Consider the following 17,146-nt stretch of genomic DNA (forward strand, 5'->3'; position numbering starts at 1 on the left):
GTTATATGTCAAAAAGTATCCGCAGCCTGCCGTTTTGCTTTTATTTTTTTATTTGGACGTACTGCTGACTAACAGTTAGAGACATTGGAGGAGTAGTCATAACAGAATACGGAGTCTGAACTAACAAAACTCATGAATAGGCAGTTACTTCAAAAAACTGTTGGTGAGCAACAATTGTAGAGAGATATCCAGGGTATTCTACAATTTCACTGTGAAACCGAAAGAACAAAAGCTTAAACTAGTTTAAAAAACTGTAGCATCTCCACTCCGTGGATGGTGGCGAAGCTGAAGAGTACAGGGACTTTGAATGACATCCAAGTTGTGTCCCGAACGACATCCCAGTTGCGCCCCGACCGTCATTCGATTTGAGCAGTGAGTGGCACCTTGATTATTCCCTAAATAAAGCTGCAACTCACGGGTCAAATCGAAGTTTGCTTGATTTTCGCTTTATGGTGGTGTGCGCACGGATAAACGCGGACGGACGATGTGAGGCCACACGGTACTCGGTACCGTTACAGGCGAGGGAGTAAGCCATTTACCTGTCGGGTGCTAACACATGGTCGTAGCCCAATGGTTAAGACGACTGACACTAACTCTGTCTGTTCTACCACACACAAGCTCGAATCCATCCGGTGCCTGTGTGATTTTTTGCGATAACAATTGCTATGCGCACGGACGGGGAACGACATTGGCGGTCTTAAAGTGCTCCGTAACCAAACTGACATGACTGGTGCGATTTTGAGGGGACTCGACCTACAGGTGCTCGTACCGAGGTAGCAAATGAAGTGGGCACGTGGTACTGATTACATTGTTCGCTATGTTGTATAAAGTGCCGATACATGTGGGTTCTAGTGAGTTTGATGATTGACGAATAGCATGAGAAAAATGCAAAAATGCTGATCATAACGGTGATATATGAATCTTATTGTTTTACGAATGTGTTTTATATGTCCTATGTCGCGTGCGCAATGAGGTGACTAGACCATTTATGCGCATTGAAGTACAGGCCGTATCAGAGATTTTTATGTTGTTAGTTTGCATTCACGGGTTGCATCTTTTAACGTTCGCTTGTAGTAGCCCAGTTTCCCTAGAACTTTTGAGCAAACTAGGTTTATATGTTTGAGCGAATTGGGTTTCGATTAGAATATGACGCGAGGTACTTGATTTCATTACATGCTTGGTGTTTTGAGCGTACGTAATACGTGATTCCTGCTTCTTGTTTGCGACTGTCGTGAATAAGTTTTGTCAAGGTAACTGCCACTTGCCAAAGAGTTTCATGTTGCATGGCAAGTACCTAGGCTTATCTTCATGACTATGTAACGCAAGGCAAACGATGACGATGGCACACACAGGTTAGGTGAATTGAGCAAGGCTTTCTCAGTACTTTACCAGATAATGCGAAATGCTGCAGCTCGAACGATGTTAGTGGGCACCCGCATTCTCCGAGACTCCATGACACACCGTTAGTGTGAACGTCAGTACAGTCTTATGGTTGCACAAAGGCGAGAGTACATGCCTGAAGGCTTAAAAATCATTTCATCTGACTCCATGCACTCCTTCAGTGCTCGATACCTACAGAGCAGTACATACGTTACGCAGAGCCAGAAGAGATTCAAGTGACCCAGCCCACTCAGCCAATTCGCCGGTCCGTACGGCTAGGGAATCTCAGGCAATTGCTGGTTAGTGAAGCCAATTTATGTATAAGCCAAAGTTAACTAACCAGATGTACCTCGCCAGAACTCTAAAACATTACCATTAGCGGAAAAGCCGAGAAAGTATTCAACTGCTTTTAATTTCACAATAAATCCTTCGTAACCTTCTTACATCAAAGCAATAGCTGGAAGCTTCGGCGGTGAGAAATGATGTTGCTACATTCAATGAGACACACGTCCACAGAATGGGGTAATTTGCGTGAAACTGGCCCGTGTGTGGAGTACTAAGAAATGGATCCTGGGGTGAACGAATTGTTTTCGCTACACAGTCAGAGGAACAACAGGACGCTCCGTGGGAGGCTCTGATTATCGCTGCGGAAATAATAATATTGATATCCCTTAGACGTTCTGAAACATTTCGCAAAGGTGTCCCGTTTACCCCTAACGATATTCAGAATGCGTTTTACCTGTTTAAAACGATATTTTTTTTACACAGTGCTCTGTCGTGTGAAAAATCTAAACTCTAGTGTAGATTAGCGTTATAAGCTCCGGTGAATAAATCAAGCGTTGGCGGCCACGAGTGCGACGCAAAGACTAATTTTATTCTCCCTTTGAGAGTTGCAAGCGTATTTCTCATACAACGGCATTTCCAACCCCAAAAAAGGAATAAGAATTATACGCGCACGTACATAGTGCATCACAAACTGTAGCATTCGAGAATCTCACCTTTTAAAACATACCTCGAAAATGTCTTCAAGCGAATGTATTCATTGGAATGAAGAGTCTATCTCATCGCGAAAAAATAGGTATTACTTTAGAACCAGTTCGGTTTACACATTGGCAGTAAATGAAATAATTTCAATTCGCCACTTTCTACTATAGGAGGTCGGAGACCTTTTCGCGTAAAAGTATACACGAATTTCTAAACTCATTTTGATACGCATATTGTCTATTTTAGGGGGGATGAATAAGGAAATTTACAGCTGCTGTTTCGTCGTCAATCCTTTGAATGCAAGTATGATTTGTATCTTATCCTTCATTGGAGATTGCTAAACGTTTACGTAGGGCCTTATACGATACTGCTATCTACCTTGTAATAAATATATAGTAAGCGAAAGTGAGTAATTCTAAGCGCTGAGCTTCCTTCGTCGTTTCCCCTACATTTATTTGCCATCCGTACATTGTCTTCGTCTTCTCACCTCACCCATTCATCATCAGCACATCATAGCTTGAATGCGCAACGCTTGATTATCATCCTCGTGGTTCCAAGTTCCTTCTAAGGTTCGGAGTGTTGCTTGCCGAATAAAGGGACTACTCGCTTTCAACCAAACACTCTCATCTGAGCCGCTCAATATTGACTTATGTACTTTCCCTTGCAGAGAGTTCCTTACTCATAGCCTGCCAAATCAGTAAAATCATAACCTCATCAACCAGACTGAAAACACCAAATTCGTCATCCACCCTGTTGTAATCAACAAAACGGACTCAAAAACCACAAAACAACCTGAACCGGTATTCACAGACTGCTGCATTGATAAGACACACAAGGCCATAAAATAATGATCAGCTACTTTTTACGCACTACAGTGGCTTAAGTTGGAAACTTAGAACACCTGCAAGCTATCTGGTCAATACATGGTTGAGTTATTCGCGAAGCTAAGATCTTTACGGTAGTGAGCATGTATACAAGGCTTTCTATGCCAAAACCAGCGAGCACACCGAAGTAGTCGAAGTTCCCCTTCTTCGCGGAACACTAATGTCAATAATAAAATCGCCTGCTATAAAGATGTTTTCGTGCGCAATTTTTCTCAAAAACACTAAAAGTTCTTCAAAGAATGAGTTGAGGGTTGAATTCACCGGCCTATACACAGCAGCAATAACAAAACTAGCCTCAGGCTTGCTTATAGTGAATACAAGAACCTCAGCACTGGTAAACTCGCAGCGTTGTTTCTGTAAGCTATGTTTCCTTTATAAATACCAGTATATCCCCTCATTTTCCGCGGGGGCACATAAAGTGTGTTGGTGGAAACCCTGTAGCGCATAAGTAGCCCATTCACAATCTGTGAGGTGAGCCTCAGTTATTAAAGTGGATCCAAATCAGTAGGCGTATCCCTTAATCAATCAACTCCACTGAATATTCCCAACATATTTTCAACCAGTGTAGTTCGCTTTGTATTGATACTGTCTTTAATCCCTGACGCTTCTCCGTCAGAACCTTTTTGATTTCTATCCCATGTCAACCTAAATGACTTGGTCTTGGCACGCTGCTGGGCTTGCCGAGATAGGTGTTTTGTTTCAGGTGGAAGAAGCTCATTATTGATTAAGTTTTTTTTTTCGTTTTCATTGCGCTGCGCTCTCCAAACGGGCTTTCGCGTTGAGCTCGTTTCTCAAACTTAAGGATAATTGGCGGTATATTTCCTTCCTTCGCCGGTGACCGGTGTTCCACCTCAATACCCTCTGTTGAAACTCAAAGATTGTCAGCTAAGGACCTCAGTACCACTTGAATGTCTTCTCTGTGACTTGGCTCTAATGTGTGGATTTCAAGCAAATTCCTTCGAGAATACGTTTCCAGGTTAAGGATTGCTGCACGCAGCTCCACGATTCCCCTGTTCTTAGCAGCCAAGCTAGCACTCAGTTCATCTGACTGTTTCTGCAAAGCAGCAACCTGACTACTTCGAACTTCAATAAAAGTTCTTATTGCCTTGTATTTTGTGGACAGCAATTCCATTGCAATTTTGATGCCTTTGATAACTCTGCCATTTTTCTCCTCATTTCCAGAACCGATTCATTTTTCGTGGACTGCAACTGAATAGCGTTAACTAGCGCAAATACGCGGGAACTAACTTCTGTTAACTTGTTTCCAAGCGAACTAATCGCTTCCATGACATGTGGTAGTGAGGGCTGCTTCTGAGCACCGTCAACCCCACCATGAGGCGGCAGTTTGTTTTCCTGCGCAGCGTGGACATAGCCAGTTTGGTTTACCTTCTTTCTTCGCGATGGCAGAACATTTTCCAGCGTGACACAGACCGTGCCACTGTTTATGTCATCGCAAAAAAAGAGGTATTACTCTCTAGCATGCATTGGCAGTGAATCAAATATTTTAAATTCGCCATTTTTAATATAGGATGTCGGAAACCTTTTTGCGTAAACGTATACACGAACTCATTAACTCATTTGATACGCATACTGTATATATTAGTAGGGGATGGATAAGAAAGTGTACAGCTGCTGTTTCGTCGTGAATTCTTTAAATGCAAGTTTGAGTGGTATTGTAACCTATTTTATTTTTTATTTAGACACTACTGCAGGCCAGAATTAGGCCAAAGCAAAGTTGAAAGCTTAAAACAAATCATACCAGGCAAATGTAAACTAGATTCATTGGAGATTGCTAAAAGTGTACGTCGGGCCGTTTACTAACTCTAAGCCTTGAGCTTCCTTCGTCGTTTTCCGTCCATTTATTTGCCACCCGGACATGTCTTCATCTTCTCAAATCACCCGTTCATCATCAGCACATCATCGCTTGGACGTGCAACGCTTAATTCCTATCATCGTGGTTCTAAGTCCCTTCTCGGGTTCGGGCTGCTGCTTGCCCAATAAAGGGTCTTCTCGTCTTCAACCAAGCCTTCTCAGCGTAACCTCTAAATATTCATTTATGTAGCTTCCCTTGCAGACAGTTTCTTGCTCAAAACCTACTAAAGCAGTAATATCATAACCTCACCAAACCAGACTGACAACATCAATTGCGGCAATAGTAGGTTGTCAAGTGGATCTCTAATACATTCGCATTCGAACTGAGTAGGCAGACGTTTTGATCAAGTCGACATCTTTTATGTTGAGGAAAATTTTATATATATATTTCATTGCTCGGAGGGAAAACAAATTTTAAGTTATTTTGTGGAAATAAATTATCTTCCTGAAAAATTCGCCCCGTATCTGCACTTTTAGTTGCAGATGTCACCGAAAGACACTCGTCGACTGGTGCCCCTGCTAAGCAAATGCCTCCCATCTCATTCCTGCTGACGTCATGCTGTTCCTTACCCGTCTTGTTCCTCCCAAGATATCTCGCTAGAGGTTTGCTCAAGGCAACTTACGTTAACCGCCTTCTACTGCTCCAAGTCGGTGTCTCGATGCCAGTGCTGCCGTACGGCGCAGACGCGCGTTAATTGAGGCAGCATACTACAACATTTACGGTGGGTTCACAGCTACCATCATTCTTCATAGGAGAGCAGTAAAATACCTATAATGAATGGCGTCAGATAGGGAGACACACTCTCCAATGTCATTCAGAGCATGTTTACAAGAAGTATTGACAACACTGGATTGGAAACAGCTGGGAGTACGGGTAATGGAGAATACCTGAGTAACCTCAGGATTCCTGATGACGTTGCCTTGCTAACCAAATCGGGGAAGAATTGCAAAGCATACTTACCGCACTGGTCAAACAGAGTAAGCCTCTGGCCTGAAAATATTATGCAGAAAACTGAAGTAATAATCAATAACTTCGGGACAGCACAGCGGTTTGAGATAAGTGTTAAGGCAGTAGAATGGGTAAGGGAATATATCTATTTAGGCCAAGTTGTGACCCCAGATCCCAAACATGAGGCAGCGAAAATTCGAAGGAAACGATTTGGCTGGAGTCCATTCGGCAGGCCTTCTCAGATGATGAATGGCAGCCTATCATTATCCCTGAAGAAGAAAGTGTATGACAGCTGCATCTCACCGATGCAGAGCCACGGGGCAGAGACTAGGGCGTTCACTAAAAAGGTTCAAGTTAAACTGAGGTCGACTGAGGGAGGAATGTAACGGAAGATGACATGTGTAACGATCAGGGACAAGAATAGAGCGGAGTGGGTGAGGGAACAAACGCGTGATAAGGTTATATTTGCAGAAATTAACTAGAAGAAATGGGGCATGCAGAGGGAATGAATGTGAATGCTAGTTAACCTTTGCTCATTAATTGTAACAGAGTGGATCCCTACACAAGGCAAGAGGGATAGGAGATTGCAGAAAGTTAGGTGGGAAGATAAGGTCAAGAAGTGTGCGGGGAACGATTGGTCGCAATTAGCAGAGGACTGGGGATATTGAATATTTGCGGGAGAGGTCTTTGCCCTGCAGTTAACGTCGAGAGGCGGATGATTGTACCTGTCCTAGTAAACAGAGCCTGGAAGTGTTGGCGAGTGCCCTAAACTAGCCAGCACAGAACGAGTAAAAGCCAAGAATTCTGTCCTGTCCCCGTACTAGGAATTTGATAAGGGACATAGTTGGAAGTCTGGGGTCTTGTGTTTAATAAGGTGCAGTAGCCGGTGATATTGCCTTGATTTCTCAGAGCTGAATGTAGGCAAAGGTGTGAGATTGTGGCATGTCGTCGGTTTTGCGGTGTACGAGGGGGCGTTGTCTTATCCGCACAGGATTAGGCAGTCGCGGTGTTAGGCAGCCTGCTGAACTGCCGGGCGATACGCAGCATCGCTTTAAGATCGTATCAACACTGGGACATTCTTTGCAAACAAGCAAATGAAATGCCCCATCAGCGATGTCCCTGAGAACGTGACTCACCTCGTCTTATTGAGACATCCTGGTCTCCACTTTTGAGCAGAAGGAAAAGACGGCTTCAAAATACGTGACATAGGAGTTGGTACAGGATTTGGCTTGCGAGGATAGATAGATATTTTACTGCATCCCGACTGCGGCAACAAGACGTGCTCAACGAATCGTACCGCTTCTCTTTGGAAAGCTCCCAGCTTATCGATTGTTCGTTGGTCCATGTCCAAAACCGCGGCGTTTCTTTACGCAAAATATGACATTCGTTACCACGAGTGGTCTCTCCTCGCGGTTATGAGCTCTCACGCGCTTACGCCCATTTCGCAGCTACGCTGTCAAACAAGAAGACATGGTGAGAGGCACAGAGACGGGCACTGACACCTCTTCCACAGGTTATGACGTGGAAACGAAGGGTATATTTACAGTATTCACATGTTAAACATATTGACGACGAAATAGAAAAAAGCGGTGGAAGTAGAGGCGGCTTCTTCGTCCCAGGAACAGCGTGCCCGTAGCACCTCCAAGCGGCCCCCTTTTGCTCTCCATAGTCAGTCACCTGAGGCGAGGCTGGGAAACTAACCTGTCCGCGCGTGGCGCGAGCCGCGACAGGTAGGGTTGGTCACGGCCAATTTACCGCCTATTTTCGACATAGTTGATGAATTATACTGTGAAGGGCGAAGCGCATGTAACAATACATACATAAGACGCCCAACGATTGGTCACGGTGGTACGTGTCTGCATTTTTCTTTTTTCGCATGGATACAAGCCGCTGAATGCTTCAGAAATGCCAAGTCAGTACGGTGATCTCACGTTGCAGTCCACCCTGTGAATGTGGCAGGGGTGCTTAGAGGTTTTATTAGGGTGATTATTTTGATTGAGGTAAAAGCCTTATAATCATCATCATCAGCCTGACCAGGTCAACTGTAGGATGAACGCATCTCGCATTGGCCTCCAATTGCTCCTGCGCTGCGCTACTCGAGCCCACAGTTTACACCCCATGTTCTGTATTTCATATCTTCATCAAGTTATTGGATTGACACTACTCCTAGACCCATCTCTTGGTAGTTACTCTGTTACACTAATGATCCACCGGTAGTCTGTTCCTCTTACTACGTGGTCAGCACAAGTCCATTTCTTTTTCCATATTTGAAATATATCTGCAAATCTGGCTTGCTCTCTGAACCATGTAGCTCATTTCTTGTTCCTGAGTGTTATTCCTAGCATAATTCGTTCCATAGTCCACTGACCCGACCTAAGTTTTCTTTCTAGGTTTATTGTAAGGCGTTAAATTTCAGCTCCGTATGTCATCACTGGGAGTATGAACTGGTTGTATAGTTTTCGTTTGAGGGACTGAGGTAGTTCACTTCTCATTATTTGGGAGTGCTTGACGAGTGCTCCCCAACCCAATACCTATTCCGAGCGGGATTTATCTCTTGTGTTTGGGGTCAGCACCACGCATTGTGTCCCAGGTAGTTCTATTTTTTACTTCTTCTCGCATTCCGTTTTTTTAGCTAAGGAAGACTTTCATGGCCTACGTATTCCTCAATACTCTATGTTTATTGAGCAACAATTGTTTTAACAATATAAACGTTTTTTTGTTTTTGGAGGCACTGGTTCGGCCGCGCACGCTGTGTCTCACGCAAAGAAAACGAACCTAGCTACGTTCCGCGACAGGGTGAACCCTTGAACGACTTTTTCTCGTCATCGCGCTGCTGTTCCGATAATTTAATCCGATAACATAAATCAGCTCGCTTGTCACATTTCGGGTGAAGCGACAGCCAGAAGCCTAAATGTAAACAAACAGTCACCGTACGTTTCTTCTATATCTTGGCGTAGGCGTCTGGGTGGATGCTGGTGAGCTGAGCTTCATGCTAGCCAGCTGAGCGTCAACGGTGAAGCTCAGCTTCTCTGTAGCAGGTAATGCCTAAAACTAGGCTTTTGTGCGTTGCTATACATCAGAGCATGGCAGCGGCATGCCTTTTCTATGGACAGAGGTCAGTGAATCTCATCAGTAAGCCAGCCTTTAAGCTTATTTTTTTAGAACCGCCACCTTAAAACCAAAACTGACAAATGCTAACTGAACATCATTACAGGCGTGCGCGGCAAAGTCGTCGGCGGTGACGTCTCTCGCTTTCTCGCCGTTTTTGTCCCTCTCCCTATGCAGAACTTATGCAGGTGTCGAGTGCAGACTGCTCCGGAAGGTACCATCATCGCAGATACCTAAGCGGCTACGCTATAAAGGTTCAACAGCACTAGCAATGGTCTAGGGGCTTAGACAGCAGTCGCTAAGAAGAGAAAGATCTGGCTACCCTGGTGTAGGTGGCCAACACCTCCTATGACTAACCAACTCAACTCTCGGTCCTTATTCCCCAGCAACTGAAGCGCACCTGTCCATGCGGCGGTGAGAACAGCGATATTGCTGAGGGTGTAAGAATATCTAGGTCCAGATAGGCCACCATTGGAACTTAACCTTGGCAACGTTTAATGCACCCACTTTTTCTAGAGAGGGAAGCATAGCTGTACTACTAGAGGAGCTATCGGACAGTAGGTGGAATATTATAGAGTTAGGCGAAGTTAGAAGTACAGGAGAGGGATTCGTAGAGCTGACTAGTCGGCATATTCTATGCTACAGTGGACCACAATAAAACAAAAGAAGAAGGGGTTGGATTATTATACCAAACTGGTATGGAAGGAAACGTGGACGAGTTTTTCGGTACTAGGGGTACAGACACGGTTCTTATGATCAAGCTAAACAAACGGTACAACATAAAGATAGTACATGCCTATGGTCCAACAACCAGGTATAATAATGAAGCCATAGATAGCTTCAATGAGGACGTCGTATCAGCAATGAAGAAGGCAACAATGCTGTTCACTCTTGTGATGGGAGACTTTAACGCAAAGGTTGGTAGGAAACAGCTTGTAGAAAAGTCAGTGGGAACTTCGGAGTAGAAAATCGCCACAGTCGAGAAGATAACCTGTGGGATTTGCAGGGAGAAATCACCTGAGGTTAATGAACGCAGTATTGTACTAATGAAGCAACATGAACATGGGCATAGAATAGTCCGGATGTCACAACCAAAAATGAAATTGACTTCATTAAATTAGTGACAACCGGGGTATCGTGGACGACTTAGAGGTGCTAGGTATGATTCAGAGGAGCGACCACAGGATGTTTTGATGCAAGCTAAGACTAAATCTCAGAAGATAAAGAACGAAACTTGGGAACACTAGGAAACCCCGCATTGAATCAGTAGGAGACGGATCGCAGTAGTTGAAAATAAGTGTTCAATACAAATTCTTTCTTTTGATGATCACAACCAGGTTTGTGTAACAGGTTAGATTACAACCTAACATCGGCACCCAGGAAATCAGCAGTAACTTTGGCAGGGAGAAAATCTACGGAACAGAGTGCAAATCTAAACAAAAAAACCAAGGAAATAATTGCCCAGCGTAATAATAGGAAATTCTCAAGTGCTGCTGATTCGATTGAATTAGTCAAGCTCTCAAAAATAATTAACAGAAACGAAACACAGGATGTTCGTGCGTATGACAGGGTAACAATCGATAAAATGCCGAAAATAGGCGGAAGCTCTAAAGCAACTGAGAGAAATGTAGCCATCGGCAAAGAGTTGATGCACGCATTCAAAGATACGGAAACATTACGCACAATTTCTAGAAGATGTGTACATACATACATACATACAAGCATACATACATACATACATACATACATACATACATACATACATACATACATACATACATACATACATACATACATACATACATAAATGCGTCCGTACGTCGGTACGTACGTACATACATAATTAGATACATACATACATACATGCATGCATACATATATACACACATAAATACATACATACACACACATACAACTTTATTTAATGATAAATTTCACTGTACATTTCATTCCCACAGAAGCGCAAATCGCTTGAGGGTGGGTCAAGTCAGACTCAGGATGCTCCATAGAGGTAAAAAACAAAAGGCAACTCTTTTCCCAAAGACAAAACAAAAAATACCGCACCCTACACAAATCGCTATAACTAGATGTGTATTCCCACTCATGAAAGTGCTCAAAATCTGCAATTTTTGAAGTTCGGACACATGTTGATGCAGTTACAGGCTACAAACAAATAAAGCAGTAGTTTCAAATAGCTATTCAAACAAATAAAACTAATGAACGGACAAAAGAAGCTGCTCGAAATAAATCACACTGATCCTACTTGATTTAATTTACATAATGTGCCAATGTTTAATTTCAGATTTCGCTTTATTACTTGAGCATAACATTTCTATATCCTCGGGCAGCTATTTGAATTAAAGAGGAACGCAGTATTCTCGATCCTGTTTACCATAGTTATTAAATTCTAGGCAATTCGTAATGCTCTGTATTGCGTAGGCATTCTTATTAATTTTTATATCGAGTACAAAAGAAGTTTCGTCAAACTACTACTTGATTATACAAATCCACAAAAGTGTCCACGCCGGCAATGTCCATTTTTACCCTTTTTTGAACGTTTCGGGGTCAGTACCATATAATATGCTATTAGATTTTCGATCCAATGACTTTTCGATAGTGTGTATTCTGGTTTCTGTGCAGCAACCATAGACTAAAATTCCATATCGCAGAATAGACTGCCCTAAAGCCCTAAAAACCAGCCGGGGCAGGTTCAGAGTGGAATTAAATTGTAGTTTACATCACTGGGTCGACACGGCTCTGAGGAGTTTGATGGCGTATTCAACGTGAATCGCCCAGGACATGTGCTCGTCAGAATAAAGACCCAGGTGTTTCACTATAGGTGAAAGCTGCAGCAGTACGCAAACAGTCTTTACAATACTCAGACTGCAATGCAATAGATCCGTTATGTGTGATTGTCTTATGCGGGTTTCGAAAGCAAATTAACGTGGTTTGGTTTTTGTTTAAAAATATTTCTTTTTATCGAGCCATGTTAATACTTTGGTTACAGTATTTTGAAGTAGCTCTATAGTATCATTGCAAGATTCCCGCGAGAAGATTAGTGCCGTGTCATCTGCGTGCTGAACAAGTTGGACATTCGATAGAAGGTTTTACATCATTAAAAATAGGTTAAATAAAAGACGTAGGAGAACTGCTCCTTGTGGCACTCCATACTTAACATGCATAAATGCGCTATACGCTTTTTTAACATCCACTACTTCAATGCGACCAGCAAAAGAACTGGTAAAAAAGTTTTGGTAAGGACGAGGAAACAATGGGCCGAGATGGAGAGTGCGCACCAACCCTCGAAGGAACGCATCAAGTGCGCAACTACGTCACCTGTGGCGGCAACGATGCTGTGCCACGTGGACTTCGTCGACTGTGCACCCCGTGGAGCAAGGTGACGTCCTTGGCCTCCCCTGTAGCAAGCCGCGCGGACGACATAAAAGCAAGCGCCACCGCCTCAACCTTCAGTGGACATGGCAGCACCGCCGTGACAATAGCGCCTTACGTGCCTCTACTTGTGCAGGTTGGTGACAGAAAGTGTGGCGTTCGTAGTAACTGTATCTGCCTGATAGTGCTGCCGTGTCCACATACTGTTCTTGGTTGCTTAAATTACTGTGTTTCAGTTATAAGCCTGTTATTGAAGTTGTCCGGTGACGTAGAGAAAAATCTTTGGCCCGATGTTGAAGAAATGCAGGAGGAAATATTAGGTAGCAAGAGTAAACTACTAGCAAAAGTTAATGAAACTAAGGCAAAGCAGATTTCTACGTATGCCAGCATTTCTGACATGCAGTTAGGCTCCAGGCTATTCAAAAACAACTGGATGGGTTGGTTGAAACACAGAAAGAACCAGCTTGCAACGATAGAATTAAGTGTTGGTCGCCATGACAGCGAATGAACGCCTCTGGCCAGGTTGATCGACGACTTAGGAAACTGTTCTAGACGCAAGAACCTTATTGTACGCGGAGTAGAATAATGAGACTATAAAAAGGAGGCAGTACTCTTAAGAACGGTGAATGATGCGCGGAAACCTATATTCTATGGTTTATGCAGCATTGTGCTTTGGTCGATGGTATGGAATGTTTTGCTTAAATCTAAAAAGTCCAAGTACTACTTTGTTTTGGTCTATATGCTTGTTTATATAGTCACTGCATTCTTCTAACAGATTAATTGTACTAAGTCTACTCCCGAAGCCGCACGCGTTGGAGTTATATTAGACAATATATCACAGAAAAACAGCATGCTTTTAAGAATAAGGCTTAGAATAGGGACAATTGAAATTGCCCTGTAATTACTCTTGACCGCCTCAAGGCCACCTTTTTGAATGGGCCTTATCATCAATATCTTCATGGCATGCGAAATTACACCAGTTTCAAATGATTCGTTTAAAATAGCACAAGCAATTGCTTAAATTTACAATATTATATTTTATGTCTCGTACTCTCAATGAGTCGTAACCTGGTGGTTTATCTAGGGATAGTGTGTCAAAAACCTTTCATAGCTCATTTCTATCGACTGTTGGCAGGTAGGTAGAAATCAAAAGGGTGGGGCCAATATGTGACAAACCCGACACCACACGACATTCTTACTTCAACCTTTCCAAAAAAGCGTTAAAAGGTATTTTAAACGAATAAGCGATAGTCTATGGGTGTTGCGGAGCAAACGTATTCTTCAGACTATCATCTAAACGTTTTTGCTTTGGCTTGTGCATGAGATTATTAAAAAAACACATTTTTTTTGTATTTTTTCTACACTTACCAGACTCTGCCGCTAAATATTGCTTTTTGCTTAGCCGTTGTTTTGCCTCGGCCTCTAACGAATTATTCGACATTCTTGCTGCAGGTGTACATCAGAAGGATCATATTTACATCGTTTCCACTGCCTATCTTTCTCCAATACCACTATAGGCATTGTAATCCATTTTTTGTTGGTTACTACTTCTTAGTTTGATCTTTTTATTTACCGGCGGAAAGAGACGTGTTATGCTGACCTATGACCTGACCATAAGGCGCTACATGGCTCGTAACTGATGGAAGGGAGAAGTGACATTTTTTTAGTACATTCATTCGTTTGTTATCAAGAAAACGTGCTGAACCACAACAAAAGGAGCTGCATGGGTACTTACAGACTGCGTTAATGAGGCACACAAAGCTGTAAAATATTGATCAGCTACTTTTTACGAAATACAGAGGCTAAAATTTCAAACAGAACACTTCGAAACTATGTGATGAATACACGGTTGAGTTATTCGTGAAGCTAAGATGGCGTAGCTAAGAAAAATCGCGAAACTACGCCTAGTGAACACATATATAAGGCTTTCTATGCCACTACCAGACAGCAAATCCAAGTAGTCCGAGGCGCCCCATTTTTGCGGATCACTAATGTGAATAATAAAATCCCCACTATAATCGGGTTTTCCTGGGTATTTCTTCTTAAAAACACTACAAATTCCTCAGAAAATGAGTGGAGGTCGGAATTTGCAGGCCTATACACAGAAAAAATAGCAAAACTAGCGTCAGGCTTGCTTATAGTGAAGATAACAACCTTAGCACTGTTAAACTCGCAGCTTTCTTTCTGTCAGCCATGCTTCCTTTATAAATACCAGCATACCACCTTCCTTTCCGCCGGGGTGACAATGTGTATTGGTGGAAACCGTGTAGCGCATAAGTAGCCCATTCACAATCTGTGAGGTGAGTCTCTGTTGTTAAAAGTGCATCCAAGTCAGTCTGCGTATCCAGTAAATGAACATTAAGAAAATCACAGTGTTTCCAAATAATTACAGCATTATTATCCACAAGGTCTAGCAACGGCCTGTTAAGGATGTTGCTGGAGCCCCGCCTAATTTCTGTCCATTCAATTCAAGCAGTCAACTTCACTGAATATTACTTAGTTTCAACAAGTCTAGCTCGCTTTGTATTGTGTAATTATCTTTAATCTCTCACTCAACTCCGTCAGAACCTTTTGGACTTCTACCCCATGTGAACCTAAATGACTTGGCCTTGTCAAGCTGCTTGGCTTGCCAAGATAGATGTTTTGTTTCAGGTAGAAGAAGCTCATTATTGAAAACGTTTTTTTCGTTTTCATTTCGTTGCGCTGGCCAAAGAAGCTTTCGCATTGACCTCGTCTCTCAAACATAACGATATTTGGCGGTATCTTTCCTTTTTTTGTCAGAAACCGGTGTGCCACCTCAATACCCTCTGTTGAAACTTGAAGCTTGTCAACTAAGGACCTCAGTACCACTTGAATGTCTTCTCTGTGACTTTGCTCTAATCTGTGAATTTCAAGGTTGTTCCTTCGAGAATGTGTTTCCAGGTTCAGGACTGCTGCATGGAGCTCCACGATTCCCTGTTCTTAGCAGCCAAGCTAGAACTCAGTTGTTCGTCTGAGTGTTTCTGTAAAGCAGGAACCTGACTACTTCGAACGTCTTTGGAACTTGTTATTTTGTGGACAGCGAGCCATTAAATTTTTGATGCCTTCGATAACTTTGCCTTTTTTTCTCATCATTTCCAGAACCGACTCATTTTTCAAGGATTTCACCTGAATAGCGTTATGTAGCCCCACTACGCTGGAACTAACTTCTGTTAGCTTCTTGCCGAGGGAACGTATCGCTTCACTGCAATCTCGTAGTGCGGGCTGCTCCTCAGCACCGTCAACGCAACCATGAGGCGGCAGTTTGTATTTCTGTGCAGCCTGGACATAGCCAGTTTGGTTTAGCGTCTTACTTCACGATGCCAGAACATTTTGCAGCGTGGCACAGACCATTGCACTCACAACAACTTAATTTAGGCATATCACGCGGTACAGGTTTCCAGAAAACTGCAACACTGACATGTTTCAACCAACCCAATCTCAGTCAGACAAAAAATGGGGAAGATATATCAAGGCTTTCGCTTGCCTGTAATCAGTCAGGTACAAAAAATGGGGAAGGTATATAAAGGTTTTCGCTTGCCTATAGTAGACAAAGCATGTTACTCGTGAGCTGACACCCGTTCGGACCGCGATCGGCTGACCCCTCTTACAGCCTGTCTTGTAGGAGGTTGGTCTGCGGTGGGTTTCGCCCGTGCCGCCGAAGAGTTGCTGGAGCAAGATAGTCCTGGGAGGCTTCGCCACATGTGCTGCTGGAAGATTGCCAAAGAATAATCACGAACAGCTCGTTATCCCGGAAAGCGCTCCACAAAGACGAGCAGCAGGGCAGCGGGCGATGCGACTATAACAGAGAAAGCATGTTACTCTTGAGCGGACGTCCCGTCTGACTGTTATTAGGATAACAGAAAGATTGTACATGACGGTGTATGCCAGTAGTGTTAAACCAGGGGCAACTACAGCGCATATAAGCTCAACGTCTGAGGTTCCACTAGTAACTATAGATGACCTTCGGAAGGCTCTCAAACGCATGAAAAGAGGTAAAGCTGCAGCTGAAGAAGGCATAACCGTAGATCTTTTGATGGAGAGAGGCGATATTGTACGAAAAAGCTTGCTTTACTATTTTCGGAATATTTGAAGACTCAAAAAGTGCCCATAGCCTGGAGAAACGCCTATATTGTTTTGATGCAAAAGAAGGCAGCTCCCAAGGACCAGACTAACTACAGAACCATCCGACAATTTTCAGTTGTTTACAAGCCCTTTACCAAAGTTATCGTTAGCCCCATATGTGAAAGCCTGGATTTATACCAACCCAGAGGGCAAGCTTGGTTTAGGAAAGGGTACTCAATAATCGATCACATCCATTTCGCAAACTAGGTCATAGAAAAATCCGCAGAGTGCACTCAACGCCTTTACATTGCTTTTGAGCTTACGAGAAGGCGTTTGATTCAGTACTCACCGCAGTCGTTTTAGAAGCAGTAAAAGACCAGGGAATAGGAAAACCTAATTAAGACCTCTAGAAGTCATATATAAGGGTTGCACGGACAGAATAACAGTCCACAAGCAAAGAGGTAACTTTCCGATCCCAAAGGAAGCAAGACCGTGA

Source organism: Haemaphysalis longicornis, unplaced genomic scaffold (genome assembly GCF_048455015.1).
Source record: "Haemaphysalis longicornis isolate Haplotype H1 unplaced genomic scaffold, Haemaphysalis longicornis Haplotype H1 scaffold_23, whole genome shotgun sequence".
NCBI classification, from domain to species: domain Eukaryota; kingdom Metazoa; phylum Arthropoda; class Arachnida; order Ixodida; family Ixodidae; genus Haemaphysalis; species Haemaphysalis longicornis.